The sequence below is a fragment of the Malurus melanocephalus genome, unplaced genomic scaffold (assembly GCF_030028575.1).
Source record: "Malurus melanocephalus ecotype Western Australia unplaced genomic scaffold, MMel_1.1 scaffold_17, whole genome shotgun sequence".
Lineage (NCBI taxonomy): Eukaryota > Metazoa > Chordata > Aves > Passeriformes > Maluridae > Malurus > Malurus melanocephalus.
In genome coordinates this window covers 883,723-900,448 of record NW_026623249.1, presented here as the reverse complement: position 1 = coordinate 900,448, position 16,726 = coordinate 883,723, and the positions used below count along the sequence as shown (strand labels likewise).

The following is a 16,726-nucleotide window of genomic DNA, read 5'->3' as shown; positions in this document are numbered from 1 at the left end:
TGGCACATACACATGAATATAAAAGGAGTATGCTACAATCAACTGCCTCAGATAAGAGGTGCCTATGAGACATTCAAGTAATTAGGGAGTAACCTTTGAAGTCTGCTCTTGGCTGTTACCAAAGCCTGCCTGGCTAGCTCGTCTGGTTAAAGCACATCCCTCCTTCTGTTGGCAGGATTTCAGAGGCTGTATTTTGGCAGAAGCCAGRAGTTCCGCAGCACTCCTGGTTGCAATAGGCCTTAAGAAACACATGAAATGCTGAGATGACTGCATGCCTTAGATAAGAGGGAATGACTGGGCCCAGGCCTCTCCTTTATAGAGAGAATTTTATGTTATTCTTCAATCTGTGCTTGATTTATTTGCTAATCTAACTTAGTAACACTGTCCCTGATGTTTTGTCTTCCTTATGGCAGGGACAAGCTGTGAGCGATATCCSCAGCAGCTAGACTTGCTGTGCTTCACAGAATTATGGGAAAGGAAGAAAAGATATGCAACTGAACTAATCATCAGATTTCCTAATTGCCACACCTGGACTATGATCACCTCAGTGACAGTCAAATGTCCATTAAGGAGCAGATAATAGTAGCCTGTGTCTCATCTGCAAAAGCAAACAAGGACACTAGTGAAGACAAGACAAAGCAGCTGTTTGAAGGAAGAACAAGAACAGAAGTATGCCTTGTGCTCAGGTGGGTTTTACCAGATGACAGATAGTTTTCCAACACATGTTTAAAAACTTTTCAAAAGTTTTCAAAAATAATTTTATGTTTATCTTGTTGCTAAAATGTCTAAGTTGTCTCACCAGAAATGTCTAACTGGCACCAATTCCAAATATGTGTTCAACAGAAAATTAGGAAATTCATATTAAAAGACTACTTCCAGAGGAGAACAAAAGTTTAGAAATACTAGAATTTCCTACCAAAAAAAAAAAAAATCCTGTTTCTGAAAACCAAATATTATTTGAATCTGTATCTTTGAAGCTGGAATGAATTGCTTTTCCTAGCTTAGATGAATTCTTCACATCATTCTTTTTTTCTGAAACAGTCAAAGGAGTAACCCTGAACAATCCCTTAATGTAAAGCAGGGCCCTAAAACCTGAGGACTTTCTAGCTCTGTGGCAAAGTACCAGGAAACTGTAGTATGTGTGTGGCTACTGTGGCATTGTGGGACCCAAAGATTAGTAACCACAAGAAGCTTTTGCTTCAGTTGAGCTAAAACCTGTGATTTGGTAGCAGTGTGACAAAGTATCTTTTTTGTTTTGTTGAAATGTTTTGGCTTCCAGGAACCAGTACTTTCTAATAAAAATGAGTGAAAAAACGTTCCACACAGCAGTATGCTGCTAGAAAATTTCAAACCAGATCATTTTCCTTACACCATAAGCTTAGTGAGTAGTGATATAATAAAAGACACTGTCCTCCCTTCACATGGCCAAGTACTAAGGAAATACCCCGCACGAAGTATATTTGCGTAAGTCTGTATATAGTAAGATTAGAAATATGACTAAGTTCGTGAGTGTTCTTTATTAAAAAAGAGATGTAACATAGCTCCCGGAAGGTTTTYGGTATGTTTAAACTATTACAGTCAATTTTTTAACTTCCAGTGCTACTTCTATGATCTGGTTACAAATGAGTGACTGTGTTTTAAAAGAGTTTGAGCCATTGGAGAGTTAAATGCTAATCTTTTCTCTTCAGGAGTACTGACTTGTCCCAGCAGCCTCTTTATCTATTAGCAGTTCAGGAATTTCAATGCAACAATTCATTCTCATTCCCCCTGCAAGAGGCAAGAAGCACATGCTAGTTRCCACAGCATTACAAAAGGAATATGATCCAACTACCTATGTGCACCTAGCTCCATTTCTGCTTCATCTCTGGCAAAAAGTCTTGAAGCACATCAGTCAACRTCGTGTTTTAGTCTTTAAACTTCTTCACTTTTCCTACACTGAGAAGTACTCTGGAAATCAGGAAAATGTGTAAGACAGAAYATGCACTGTAGTTAGTTTTAAGTACTTGTATAGTTTTCATGTGTGATCTGGAAACACTAGAATCTTTTTGTAAGAGATTAATTTATAGGCAATTTATTGCATTGAAGTTTTGCATGCAAAGTATATACTACATATTTTGAAAGACATTACTGTTGTAACACTGCAAAGAGAGGATTCTCCAGGTCTCGTTCACCCCTGTTGACAAGCTGTTTATCTCTGTTGCAAGCTGTTATTAGGCTACGAAAATGCAATCATGTTTTGCATTGCACAGAATTGCTTTAAATTGGATTTTAATAATCCCCACCCCTTTCCATAACAGCAGCACAAACAGTTTTACTTTGTTMTTTTAGTTACTTTCTCCCAGTAGGGGAGAGTATCCATTAGTTATTGTTTGATTATTCTTTGCTCGATTCCTACTAACAGCGAGGAACGTGTACTGCATCCTGTCTTTGCTGTGTACATTTTAGTTCTGGCCATGGCATTAGAACAGAGGTGCTTTTAAGCATCATATCATCATCACTGTGGCAAAGTTAAGGCTGTTTTTATCAGTTAGGAATGAGCTGTTCCTGCAGAAAGAAAAGTTTTTGTAAATGACACCTATCTGTGATCAACTCTCTGTCCACTGGGTGACACCAGCAGCCTATCTGACATCTCTTAGCTATGCGTAGCACCACAGAACACATTTCTGAAGAAGATTTAACCACAAGGCTGCGTTTTTCCTCATAACATTAGTAGCATTGTCTTTTCTCTCTGGTGAAGAGGTGAGATAAATAAATAGGAAAAACAAAAGGCAGAAAAAAACTAAAACATCTTCCAAACCTACTACAAGTAGTTTACAAGGTTGAAGGAGACAAAGTGAGAAAATGCTTTGTAAAATACACAGTGAACAGAGATCCTGCTGTACCAACAGATTAAGATTACATGCTTTAATATGAATGACCCACAGTTGATGAAAGTGATGATTATGAACAGCTTTGAGTATCTCAGGTAACCAGTTACTGATGTGCAATTTGATTCTGTCCCATGCTGCMTTTTTTTTGCATTCCCATATCGAAATAATTTAATAGTTTTGAAAGAAAAATCAGGATAATATGCAATTTTTCTGGCTGATAAACTGATTAATCCTTGTGAAAGGAATGAGAAGGGAGTGTCGTTACAAACAGACTGATTCTGGGGGTAAGATAAAGCTGATACTGGGAGATAGAAGGAAACAATGGGAAGCATTTCCATAGGAATTCCTTTGATTGACTTATCCCAGACTATGTTACCAGATACAAGAGCAGAGACACAGAGATGTATATTGAAAGGGGGCAATGTATGATAGAAGGGGGGTTTCATCAGGCGTTTTGGGGAGCCTGTACCTCTCAAGTACCTCAGCCAAGGGGCTAAGAGAGAGGGAACTGCGGCCAGGAAATTAGGCTAAAAAGAGGCTGCATCCTCTATGAATTTGAGAGACCCCATTGAAAATCCCATGACCTCTCTCTTAATTCATGGATAAAGTTATGGGACTCCTCTGTCTCCTTTTTGGACATAAACCTCTGGTGCTTGTGGATTAATATTCCTAACACTTGGAACAGCTTATAAACTTATTTCAAAAATAATTTAAAGACATTCTCATATATGGACAACATTTTAGTTTGGTTTTACTGGTGATTTTTTGATTTTTACTTTTACTTTACCTGTCATTCACTGGTACAAAGATTAGCCACCAGTACATGCTCAGTTTTAGTTCTCCTCTGATACAGATGTAAACAAAAGATGCCAATTAGCCTGTCAGTATGGTCTTAATTACTTGTTTTAAAAGCTGAATCAGAAAGGCAGGATGGCTGGTTCTGTTGCTTGAACAAGAAACTAGCCATTGTTTAAGGAAAAGTGGAGTTTGCTTTTAGAAGGAATGTGTCATCTTTTCTATCACCATTCCTAAAGTCTCTCAGATGGTAAATAATCGGTCCATGAGCCTATTTCACCTGGTTACAACTCCTATGGCCTTTCAAATGATACAGTGAACATCCCATACAGATGAAGCCCTCTTTGCTATTTCCAGGAAGGTATTTCACCCATCTTCAAGCAATTGCCAATCAGACTCACCCAGCTGTTCCCATGCTCAGCTGGAACAGCATTAACCTACCAAGAGCAGTAGCAGTTCAGAACAGTTTCACAGGACTGGCTTGTTACACTTGACCAAAGCCATACTGCAGGATACTGACATTCTCTGTGGCTAAGAGGACACTAAGGAAATCTGCCTGAAGTAGCAGCTCCAGCTCCCCTTGTGTTATTGCATAGAGTAGTGACTTGCAAATACCAGAAGAAAGATAGAAAGCTGTCAAATGCAACTCTGCCTGAAGTCACAAATTGGTAAGGGTCACAGTAATTTCCAGAGCAGCTCTAAAACAAAAAAAATAATATTCACGAGTTCTGGATTCTGAAATAGGCTATRGTACTTTTCTGTTGGGCAACAGCACAGCCTCTGCTGAAGATCTGGGGGACTGGCCTGATTGCAGTTTAAAACTGTTAAAGAATGAAGTCACTACATTTAGGGTAGACTACAACTCCCTTTTTCTGTAGCTCTGAAAAACTGGTCATGCCAGAGATGACAAAATTTCAGGTCACACTGTATTGTCTGGCATATTCAAAGCTGGTCACAGCTCCAGAAGCATCACACAATACTCACTAATTGATGATCAATTGGTGTAGGAAATTAGTGTAATCTCTTAGTCACTAAGTGCAGAGTATCAGTAAAAGAATCAGATTTATAAAGATGCAAAATGGATACAAYAGCTCTTAACCCTGAAGTAAGAGATCTAAGACTCTGTTCATTGACAAATTCCTGAAAACTTGTGATCATTCTCTGCAATGGTCATAATGCAAGCACAATGTTACTGAGAGGATAAATAAAACATTCTTGAGATTCTGGTAATAGCACGTGACTGTCTTCACGACATCTCAATAAGGGATAGAAAAATAGAATGGCTGTTCATATAAGGAAGGACTAAATTAGGTAGCTTACAAAAGGGGCTAAGATGAGATAACAGAAACTTTTATGAAGCAAAAAKGGTGTGACAAAGGAATAAGAAATAATTATTGATTGTTTCTGAACACACAGAATGATCAGACTAAGGAAGATAAAAACAGCAGATTCCAAACAAAAGGATGTTCTTTTTCTTACAGCACATCATTAAATTGTGGGACCCTGCACAAGATGTTGCAGAGGCCAAAAGTGTATGTGTGTTCAAAATGGAATTAGATGCATCCATGAAGGCTGGCTCTGTTGGCAGTCGTGAAAAGTAATGGCCCAAATCTTGGTTGAGGAAATCTCTCAATAGTTAATCTGCTGTTAATTAAGATCCTCAGAGTTGTTAAGTGCTTATGACTGATATGGATCACAAAAAGAAGGATTTTCTTTTAAAGGTTGTTCCATTCCTTCACCAGTTATGAKCCACTCACAGAGACAGTATAGTGGGCAAGTTAAATTAGCCTTTGGTATAATCCTGCACATCTGCTTTTATACCAGTATGTGCAAGGTTATTGCTTTAATTGGGGTAAAATTTTAGGCTTAGGGGAAAAAAAATKCACAGAGTTCATGAGAAGAAGGTTCTTTACCTCTGAAGTCATCCTTGGCAACATATATCAAACAATTTTGTATATATTTTAGTTTGTAAAGCTTCAATGAAGCAAAACTAATGTTCCAGGAGGGGAAGGTCTCTCTCAAACTGTGTAAAAGATTAAAAACCTACTTAATTTTACATACTTTCTTCCAGAGGCAGATTACTAGTTTCCTCTGGTCCTTGGAATTTCCTCAGATGATCRGGAAAAAAAACACCCTGCAAAATGAAACACAATTGTCTTTGTGTCTAATGAATTAAAAGGCTACCCTTGGTACACTTAGGGCACAGTCCATCTTTAATTTCCTACTAAAATTATTGTTCAGCTAAATAAATACAAGTGACTTTAAGAGAAGGAATTCATGGCCTCAAAAAAAAAAAAAAGTTAAGTTCAAGTTTTAATGAGCATATTAAGCAAGAAGGAAATGTTGTATGATATTAAACATTTGCTTTTAGACAATTTTCTATATAGTCTCTTAGATGCCTCAAGGAAATGGTTTTACAGAAGCATTACAATAATGTAGTTGCTCCCAGGGGCAGTTGTTTCTCCTGATCGTGGCATGTACTTCCTGCCATATGGACGATCCCACTCTCTCCCCCTGCCCCCCATCTAAAGATCTTCTGCCAGGGCTTAATTCCTGTGCTTTCAAAATGTGTGTTTGAGGGACAGGAGACAGAAGGGAAGCAACATTTTATTTGCAAGAAGTGGCTTTTCAAAAGCGTTGTTTCTGCTGAGTTAAAAAAACAACCTCCACACACCAAACATTCCGGCACTTTTCTTTCCCATAGGATTTTCATTCCTCTTTTTTTTCCAAAGTAGATGGCTTTTCTGTGTAGTTTACAAATTAATAATCATCCATTATTTGTGAAGAAATTACGATAACAATATCAAGGCAAGGTGTGCTTACTTGCATACACACATGCAAAAACACAGTGTTGTTYCAGTTAAGAAGGAAGTTAAGAAGGAGCCAAGGTACCTCTTTCCTCCATCAGTGCCATACTGCATGGAATGATGGCTAAATATCATGAGAGAKAGCTGAGGGGCACTTGCATAAAGTTATATATTTCTAGATGTGTAATCACCTGTGGATGTGACTGACTCACCTCTAGCAGCACAATTTTAAACAACTGCATTTTCCAGTTTCTGGAGTTACTGACATTTACTTAGTGTTTACTTTGTGAAGGCACAGATGGGTTTGGTCCATTAGTCCAGATTCTCCATTTATGTCAAACAACAACAGAAGACTCTCCAGCAAGCAGCAGAGTGCCTGGTTTGTGCTGCTGGCAACCTGCTTAGTGTGAAAACCAGCCACAAGCCCACCAAATGTGTGAGGAAGCTAGAAGAGGAAAAATGAGAAGGAAACAAAGCAGGAAGAGGAGAAAGCTTGCTCTCAGAAACACCTGCTGCATTTGCCATCAGTGGTGAAATCCACACACCTATAAATAGACATCTGTGAGGAAATCAGTCATCCAGGCACAGATGCAAGGCCTAGGATGAAGAGAAGGAGAACCTGTAGGTTTTTCCCCCAAGATGTGAATATGTACAAGACCCCCAAAAAAGGTCTGGTGAAACCAGTCGCACCTCAACCAATCCCAAACTTCCTCATCCCCACCCAGTGTTATAGCATGCATGTTTGAGATGGGAAACATAAAAATATTTCATTAAGTCCACTAGTTACTTTCCATTGCTGTTCCTACAAGTTTTCAAGTTCAGATTGAAAATATGGAGACAGCATAGTGATAAGAGGCAGTTCACATTTATMACTGGTTGTATCAGCCAAGCTAATTTATCAGCATGAAAAATTTTACAGGTGAGGTTTTCCTGTGACACTTTTCCCTTGAAAAATAGGATACGGCCCTGAAAAAGGTGAGGGAAAATTACACCTATTAATTTCATGTCAGCTGATCTCAAGATCTTAAACTTTTTGAAGGAAGGCTGGGTTCCATAATTGCATTTGGCTTTCAGCTTTGCCAGCTTAAGTGCACTCATTGTGACACAGGCTAAATTTTTGAGCTGATTCTGCAGCTTATCGATAGCATCGAAGGAGTTTGTGCCAGTGAATTTGGAGTTCTCTGGATTGAAGAGTTGAATGGGAGTCTTCTGAGAACATAATTCAAAATAGCTTCTGCCATTTTTTTTCTGCTGATAATCAAGATGACAATATTTTTAATGATTTCTCTCCAGTAAAAATAATGCTTATGAAATAAGCCCAGGATGTGGAACTCTCTATTTACACAGAGAACCTAACAACACACACAGCAACTCTTTGTACCATTTTATGGTTCAGAAAAGGTATTTTGAAAAGGTCAGTCAGAAACATACAGGGAAATCYGTGCTTCTTCTACTCTTGGCTTCTTTGATTAAGAACAACATTTTGTTCATTGTGTGCTGATGGTGTACTTGCTCTTTTGGAGTGCTGGCCATTGCCCTTGCTTTCCTGCAGATGCCTGCTGGTTGATAGGCATTTAACCACTCCAGCATTACTGAACGTACAAGTTATACTGTGTATTTTGTATGTTAGATTCCTATTTGCACACCCCACAATGATTAAAAGTGGTATTTCATCATCACCAGCACAGATAATCTGTAGTATGAAAAGGACAGCTCAACCCAACCATCTTGTTYGTACATTACCAGCCCAAGAAGGGTGGTACTACAAAACCCAAAAAGATAACAAAGCCTTCATTAAATGTATTTCAACTATGATGATTAAATAAATGTTAGCATGAGCAAATTTTTTTTAATCACACATCTGAATGTGCATACAGATACACACATGAATTTGTCGAGTTGCCTCTCTAAGAGGCAGTTTAAATAAACAGAATTGTTTCTATAATAAGAACATGTGAAGTTTGCTAATCCACATGAAATATTCCTCAACAGAAGGAAGAAGAAAATTAACCTCAAGAACGACCATCTAGGTCAAAAAACGCTAGGGAAAAAGAACTTGTGATAATTTGAAGACAGCCCTATTTCACTCCTTTAGTCAGCTGGAATGATGCAGAAGGGCATGTAAGAGGAAAATTATGGGCTGGGCTGAACTCACAAAACCCCTACTGTGCATTGCTTAATGTCTGCATTTAGTGTCTCAAAGTTCCCATTCTCCCAGAGGTTAAAAGAAATCAGGATGGAGATATATATGCTTATAAAGCCAACCTACTGTTGCCAAYAATAAAACACTTTTTATTTGGACTTTTTTTTATGTTTTGACATATTGCTGCTCAGAAGTTCAGAATTTAATTAGTATTAAAGTTCATCTTTGACCTTTCACCTTTTTATGTGGAAGAATTAGTCAGGGAGAAAAAAAATCCCTCTTTGCCCTGGCTTGCTTATTATGACTCAAGAATTTCAGTCTGGGGCTATTTGCCAGAATTATGTTTAGCTCTGAGAGGAAAAATAACCTCCCCCACTCCAAAATGCCACCATCCAAATTTATCTCTCAGCTTTTACTAAAGATTTGGGGTTTAAAATGCTCTGAATTAAATTTATCCCAGTAGGAGTAAAAGCTTTGCTATGCCAGTTTATACTTACTGAGCAAAGTTGACCATAAGAGCTGCTTGTTACTGAACCTTATTTGGTAAATTCCTGGTGTTTTGGAGGTGAAGGAAGCCAGAAAGCTGTCCTGTAGAAGGTAAAATTTTTACTTATGCCATAAAATGCTAGCCTGTGAAATTCACATGCTACAAAAGGCTGTGATAAGAGTGACAGGAATTTGAAAAACACTGGAAAACTTTGACTGGTAACATTTATGTACTATGCAAGCAAAGCAAAGCTTTAAGCATACTTGAATTTTATGCTTGAAGGCACAAATTGATTGCTTGTGGTGGAAAGAATAATGAAATTCCTCCATGTCATAACATCACAGAATCAACCAGGTGAATTGTAATGGAAAGGGCTACATTCCTCTGACAGCAATGATGATTGCCAGAGGCAGCCTTGTCATTTATATTAATTTAGGAAAGTTTCAATGCAGTGTGCATTCATGCACTGTATCATTTTTGGAACAGGTGTACCTACCCATTCTATCAGCCTCTTCATTTTATACATTTATGGACCACACATATCAGAGAACAGCAGTGCTGTTCACAAAGCACTCTGTAGGCAATCCCACAGTGGTAGAATGTTTCTTCCCTATCTGCTTGTTATCATTTTTATCGTTAGCCACACTGAAACAATGCCAGAACTCCAAATGAAACAACATAACCAGTGTGCACCTTACCGTGTTTTGGCGGTAGGATAATGCCAGCAGTTACACAAAGCTAACATGGAAGCAGTGCTGTGTGTGGCTTCCTCATCCATGTGGCAGTGAAAGGCTCTTCAATTGGACAACACATCAGAACCAAGCCAAAGTKCTAATCCCTGGTGTTTGGAGCAGAAGCAGTAAACTGGGCTGGAGGTGGCTGGGGGTTTCTTCTTCTGTTCTCTTTGTTCCCACCATAGGCAAGGAAAGAATATGCAGAAATGAGGGAGAATGATAGGAGAGATAGAGAACTAAGAGATGGGATGATCTGTGTAACAAAAAACATGACAGGGAAGGGGAGTTAAGGAAAAGTTATGGGAAGCAGGATAAGGCATTATGAAACAAAGCAGGGAGAGAAACAGTACAAGATATGAGGAAGAACATTAAATAATAGGAAAGTCAAGAAAGAGTCAGGAAAGTTAGAACAAATGAGTAAGACTTTGCCTCAAGGAAAAACACACAGATATAAAGGGGTCCATGTAGCCAGAGAATCAGTAGCTGAAGCCAAGTGCCACAGGCATATTCACCTGCTGACGTACACTCAAAACTGTACCCAGAGGAGACCTTATAGGATTCCCTTTGTTATGATGCTGACACTGCTCCCAACAGTGGATTTAAGCAAGAGGACAGAGAAAGGAGGACCTTGGCCATAATGCAATGTATTATGTTGATTTAACTGTTCATCACTTCCAAATCTGCACTTCTCTTGAGTGCTCCTATCCCACAGGTAAAAAGAGCTCTTCATAGTAAAGAGACTAATGCTACTGAACTGAAAGAAAAATGTTTCAAAGTTGAGCAAAACAGTGCTATCATAATAATTTGTGCCTATAAAACTGAAAAATACATTATATGTTTTTTCCCCCTCTCAGTTACCCACAAGTAAAAGCAGTGTTTTATGTTACATTCTGGTTTTATTAGAGATTAATGCATACTGGTGTGAGTGTAAGATGAAGTTGGTCCTCTAGATTTCCTTCTAGTGAATACATCCATTGTTGCTTGAATATGCATTAACCTGAAATATTCATAGCGTCCTGCATGCTTCCCTGAAGTAATCCAGATGTTTCCAATCGTTTAATACCAGGAACATCCCACAACACAAGCAGCTTTGGATAGTACATCAGCTTAACTGATCCTTACAGTTTTAAATTCAAATCAGCCAATTTTCTCTCAAACAAAGACTCCTTTACACTGCCAGAACAATGACATGGGTCTTCATGTCAGTATGAATGTGGCCCAACTATGTCACTGACCAAGAAAAGGCTGTTGCTCTCGCCTTCCTTCTTCCTATTATCTAGTATTTCAGCAGGCTTTTCCTCAAGCCCTAAGTCTGACATCATCCATTTGTTATATCTGTGTGGAATAGTCTTTGCAATATGTTGGAGAAGTATATCTCTTATTTGAACTTGCTTTGGTAATTTTGAGTCTGGGGACATAGACTAGTCTGTACCACTATGTCTAAAACACAAAGCAAATAGAAACACTAAAAATCCAGAAGGATGCCTCCTTTAATCTGTTGACATCTTCGACAAAATGCATAATTAACCTGACTTGTTTAAGAATTCTAAATGAAATAAATAAATAAAATTCTAAATTAAACAGAATTTGGCTTTTAACTCATCTGCTTTGTTGAGAATGCCATGATGTGGTAGTAATCTATAAACACCAGCTTCAGAAAACTTTCAAATGATTGAGACATCATGAAATTCACTTCAGAATCAAAAGCAAGTTCCAAACTGTGGAAATAAGAGTTGGGAAATGTTTCTGAATTTTTCTTAACAGCTCTGGATTAGCTTTAGCTTTGTGATTTACTTTTTCAGGGAGAGAAAATTGCTAAAGTTTCAGATTTTGCCCACATTTTGAAATCTTATGGCTTTGAATATCAGGCCTAGTTAATTCCTATAGGTTTGTAACCATTTGTCAAATAACCTTGGTCATCTTTTTTCTCTAGTAAAGTTTACTAAGACATGTGGTATTCAAACAGGAAAGTTCATTGCTGCTTGCAAAAGTTTAGAAGCTGGATATCCTACTTCACTCCTTGTTAGTAAAAACACAAAACCACCACCACCACCACAACAACAAATGAAAGAAAAATTTCATTAACATTTGAAGAAAAAACCCAAACAAACAGCTGTTTTTTTCCTATGCCTAAGATACTTCTCTGTGTTCATCTTCAAATATGTCATATTATGACATACCTAAACTGAAATGTTACCAGAATAGATAGTGTGTGAAGCAGCATGCAGAATGTTGTTTTGTACATTCCCATAGTCTGTCTGGAACTCTTGGAAGGACTGGAAGAATCTGAGTTCTATTTTCTTATTCCTAAATGAAATATTTTTTACAAAAATGTCATGAAAGGTGAAAGTTGAAACCCGTAATCAAGTTGTAAGTCAGACTACCTAACAACCGTCTCTGTTTTTCAATCTATCATGTTAATTTAGAATAAGAGATTGCTCTTGCCAATTCAGCATTCTTTTCCTTCTCTTCTTTGGCAGGTATACATTCAAGGAAAGCAGCTCTTTGCCAACTCTATTATCAATGGGTACAGCAAGTCTACTAAAGACCTTAAAAAATAGCTAAGACATTGAATGATTATCACATGTGTTGCTGTCTTCCAAGTGATTTCACATTCAGGCATTTTACTTTCTATCAGCATTGGTTTTAATAATTTCATTCTGAGACCTTTGTCTAGTTTGTTTAGTTTTTTAAATATAAAGCACCTTGACTCAGAGCAGCAAGTACAGCAGTCTCAATATCAAAGTACTTGGACATTTTCTGTATGTTTACAAGTTCTTCATCTTACATATTCCTTCCTGTCCCATTCAATAGTTTGGGCTGTCTAAACCTAGCTGCTGAGTCACAGAAYCTTTACTGGTAATTACTGGCAAGGAGGAAACAAGAAACAGAGATGAAGGTCCTGGGCTTATCCCCTGTTTCTTTGTGCATATCTGACCAAGTCTTACTTGTTTTATTGTCTATTTACATTTTGGCACTAGCCATTAAAATGTCATTGCAATTAAGTGACTGATTACTTTAGCCAGTTGTCTTCTAACAATTAGCTTCTTTGTTTCATTAATAGTTGCAGGGAAGCTTTTGAAACATAACCTGGAGAAATAGCAGGAGATGGTCAGATGCCTCACAGCTTCATACTGAGCATACAGCTCCTGAAGGGAACATTCTCAGGAGCTAAAGGATGTGCTGCAACAATTGGCTCTCTCATAGAAGTTTTCAAAGCAGAAATAAAGACAGGCAGGAAAAGAAAATAACTGCAACTTTTGCAATTTATTTACTGCACAGCTTTTGGGAACCATATAACTATTTTCAGTTTAAGGGTGGTGCAAACCAGTAATCAAACTGAAACTTCAGAGTGCCTGAAATGAATGCAAAGGTCATTACTTTCCACTACTGATTTAACCAATACATCATGCAGACAATGATGATGATGATGATGATCTATTAATCTACTGTTAATAGCTAAGAAGCAGTTGATAGCAGTGACAACAAAGAAGAACAGAATATAGACCAAAATGAATTTCGCAGTCTTTCGCTGAGTTGCTTTCGGCTAGCTTAGACAGGTCATGGAAACTCTTCTGTTCTTTGACTCCTTTTTAACTTAACAAAACAATGTATTTCATTTATATCAAGCAATCGCGTGTGTTACAGTTTCAGTCTCTGAGGGAAGCTTGTCACTTCACACACACACAAAACAATTGCTGAAGTGGTAGAGAAGTCAGGGATTAAATAGAACAGATAACTAACAGTAGCATTTTCAAGTATGTTAATTACTGGCCTACCATGCTTTCTCTCCAAGTCAAGCATTCTTGGTTGAAGTCTGGGCAGTTTAGCTTTAGACTGTGTGTTTTTGCAAATGCTTCTGTGAGTGATTGAAAAGGCTGTAGTGGCTTGTGTAATTCCCTGTGCTAGTTCTTATCTACACTAGAATTTTTCTTAATATTTCCCAGTGCGGCATCATCCCTAAGGCAACTTTAGAAACAAATCGCAAATGTGTGCAGGTGCACAGACAGGCATTTGCCTAATCTAAACCTATGTATTAACTCATGTCAGGTGTGCTCAGAGCCAGCATGGTTATTCCACATGTGTGTTTCTTGCTACCACACCATCATGACAAGAAATTCTTAAATGGACTGGGACATTCCATAGGGTACTTTTATGCACAGGTGCAACTGTGGGCACAGGGATAGTTTTAATGAAGAGAGTGATAAAGAGTTTGGGTAAAAACCAAGGCTAGGTGACAGCTATTTCCACATACTCTACCATAATTATAAATATGGTGCTGAAGATGTGATTAACTTCATTCTTCAGTTTCCAACAGCAGAAGCTTCTGGTATTTTCCCATCTTGCCAGATGATCTCCTAGCCTCAAAAACTGCTGGATACTCAACACACAGGTTCATGTGCATGTTCTGTTCACTTTCTTTCTTTCAATACCTTGGGTCCACTGTACAGGACCTTTGAAGTCTTTCCTCCTGCACACCATGCTGTGGGGAACACATCCTATTGGGAGTACAGCTCCAGGTCAGGAAAGATTATGCACTCCAAATAAGGATTAGCATCAGTAAAACACTGAAAATCTTGATTTTCACTAGGATGATMTAAAAAGCACTATCATTTCTCTAACTGCTCCTGGAGTGATTTCTTGGGAGACAGCATTTTCTTGTCTGTAAATCAGCTGTTTCTTTAGCGGAAGTAAGCAAACAGATCCTAATCTGTATTCATTTTTTCCCTCTTCATTTACCTGTAAGATGAATTAAGCATGGAGATGACACAGATAACTGACTGACCTAAGTTGATGGCCACATTTCTAGGAAAATTATTGCCCTTGGAATCCTCTTCTAAATCTCTCCTCAAAATTTGCTTCTCTCAGGAAGCTCAACAATTTCTTAATGAATGTCAGCAGAAACGACCATCTATAAGAATTATGGACTTAATCTCCCAGTACATATTTTGTGTCTTGTCCATTTGTTTATACCTTGCAAGTCCCATTCCAGGTTTCTTCTTTACTATATTATAAAAGTACAGACTATACAGCAAAATAAAGCTTAATACAATAAAGCTGATTACATGTTGGTATCAGTGGAACAATTTRATAGAAGTCTGAATGGCTGTTTAGGACTGGTCTGGCTCCATCTCAGCCTGACCCACTACACTAGATTAGGTTACTTGATATGGTGTGAGTATTTTCAATATGAAGCAGCACAGCAGAAGGATGAGAAGAATAAGTTTTAATGAGAGAAAGGAGAAATACAGCAGTACAACTGATACAAAAAGTACACAATATAACACAAGTGTCTAATAAATTAGCAGAGAACTTGAGAAACAGGAAGAAAGTTTCAGATGGTTGAAGAAAGAGGCTTGCTCAAAAAGATACAATTTTAAGTCTTCACAGATATATATACATTCTTGGCAGTATAGTAAACGTACTATTCTAACATAGAAAATATTGACTGAAGTGATAGTATCAATTCCTGAAGAATATCTGCATATGGTGCATTATGAAGTATAGATACAGGCAATTTAGCATTCAAAAAGTCTCCAAATAAAGGAAAACATTACKGATCCCTTTTGGTGGACAGACATCTCCTTCTAGCAGCAGCAATTGGATCTGTTCAGTATTCAACATGAAAACAAACACACAAACATGAAAACAGCAAACAGTAAGCAAGACCTTTTGYACAATAAATTATGCACCAATTTGGCAGCAAGATTCAAAAGATAAGAAAAAAAYACCAAGTTTCCTCTTGCCTTTCGTGATCAAATTATTTCCCTTTTTCCCCAGTAACCTTTCAAGCCTGCCTTCCTGGGGATGTGAGTTAGGTGAGAGCGGGTCATACCTAAGTGAGAAGAGCAGTCAACAGTTGTTAACCCTAAAACCAAATCAGGGAGTGTTTACAGTAAGAGGTGTGCATCAGCCATAGCTCCTAACAGTAGCAGAACACAGCCTTTGACTGTTCTGATAAAAAAGTCTATGCATTATGAGGGAGCCACAAAGCTCCAGATAAAAGGAGCCAGTCTGTCCTGTTGCTGCTCTTTTGGTACTTTTGAAGCATACAAAGGAAGTCCATCTCTTAGGAACCACACACCAGACAAACAGAATACATCTCCCGCAGGGCACCTCAGCCCCGTTCCTGGATTAAAGATCTACCTGCTACCAGTGTCCTCAACTGACACATTACTCTCTTCCTAAAGCCCCACCTACACAGGCATTTAGGTGATGCTAAAAGGGGTTTTGCTAACAGTTGCCACAGCACACAGGTCTCTGAAGGATGATGGGAAGATGCAACAGGAAGCATATGACACACAGAAAAACTTACTTTCTTCAGTCATCACTTACTCAGACAAGAGTAACCAGTGCTCATTACTAAAGTGCTTGTACTAAGGAGTCAGCAAAAAGTACTGCAGAAACTATTGCCAGGATTGCTTAAAATTAATTCATCTTCAGGATGAAGGTGGAATTATAAATAAAATTCTGTATAAAAAAAATTAAGCAAAGTGCTCATACAGCATTTATGCATCCCTGTAAAAGCATTCTCTATTCCATTCAATCATTACTAACTGGAGGATGGATAAGCCATATCCACTCCCCCTAGGCAACTGTCAAGGATACAGGATAAGGAGAAAAAATTATACAGGCAGTAGTGAGGCAGAATTTTATTACAGATGCTGAAGAAATAAGAGCAACSAAAAAGATTTTAATAGTGGTTAGCATTACAGTTGAGAAAACTACTTCTGCAACTGTGGAAATCCAGGCACAAATTTAAAAAAAATGCTTAAAAATTAGCCTGGTAATGCACACAATTAAATATGTAAACAAGACTTTAGGTCCTGATTCATATCCATGGGAAAAGGATGGAGGTAAAGGAAAGTACAAAAAAGAGAAACAGGAAA

General features: G+C 38.1%; 1 long non-coding RNA gene across 3 annotated transcripts in view; it reads left to right on the top strand.

Moving 5' to 3' along the window:
* The window catches only part of LOC130586266 (uncharacterized), a 58,805-nt gene that overhangs the window by 12,846 nt on the left and 29,233 nt on the right, over positions 1 to 16,726 (top strand). For all 3 annotated transcript variants that reach the window (XR_008966692.1, XR_008966691.1, XR_008966690.1), the window contains exon 2: positions 414 to 686. This is a non-coding gene — a long non-coding RNA (uncharacterized LOC130586266). The remainder of the gene's footprint in view (positions 1 to 413; positions 687 to 16,726) is intronic.